The following is an 876-nucleotide window of genomic DNA, read 5'->3' as shown; positions in this document are numbered from 1 at the left end:
AACTACTATAGTGGTGTTGTTGCACTGGATCAACCATAAGAGGTGTTTAGGGGCCAGTTACTGGCACTTGGGGTCGTTACAGAGTTACTGCCATACTAACAACCTCGCTATGCAGAAACCATGACTAGTTGTGTGAATAAATAACTCCTAAAAGAAAAAAGTCAAGACAGTGAGTTAGATAAACATACCTGTATGAAGGTGTGGTATCAGCTGACACACAGGCAGGAGTGTGGTTTCAGTGCGTGGACAGGGGAGTTTTATAGTACGGGGTAAACACTGTGTGTGTGTGCTGTATGGATGACTATGTGTACATGCATGGAATGGGTATGATTGGCTTTTTGAATATACAGTTCAAAAATAACTGTGAGCATGTGTGCAAACTTGCAGGTGTGCATGTGTGTGTGTGTGTGTTCAGGGCCGGCAGCCATGGCCGGATTAGGCGGCTGCAAGATGAGCACCTCGTGGGATTAAGAGGAACAGTGGTCTGACCTCACTGGACAAATGGAGGCTCGTGGCGCAGGGCAGGTGGAGGGAGAATGACTAAATGAAAGAGGGCTAGCAGAGAGGCATTAGTGCAGGCAGGAAGGACCATTTATAAATACAGTTTACAGTACTGTTCACTGTAAAGTCTTGTATCATAGTTAGATTGTTGTTTTTTCGTAAAGGGAGTGGAAGGTGATGAAAAAAAGGATCCATTGGCTTTTGGCACAATTAAAAGTGCTACATAAAAAGAATCCACACAATGAGTCCCTATAGGACAGAATTAATAGTTTTTTTTTAACTATAGCTTAATACGACCTGTGATATGACTATAAATACTTGAGACGACATGCTTTGAAAGTCCCATCAACAAACAACAACAATGGAACTATCTTG

Source organism: Doryrhamphus excisus, linkage group LG16 (assembly GCF_037039965.1).
Source record: "Doryrhamphus excisus strain RoL-2023G ecotype Guam linkage group LG16, RoL_Dexc_Guam_v1.1, whole genome shotgun sequence".
Lineage (NCBI taxonomy): Eukaryota > Metazoa > Chordata > Actinopteri > Syngnathiformes > Syngnathidae > Doryrhamphus > Doryrhamphus excisus.
This window is presented reverse-complemented; position numbering follows the sequence as displayed.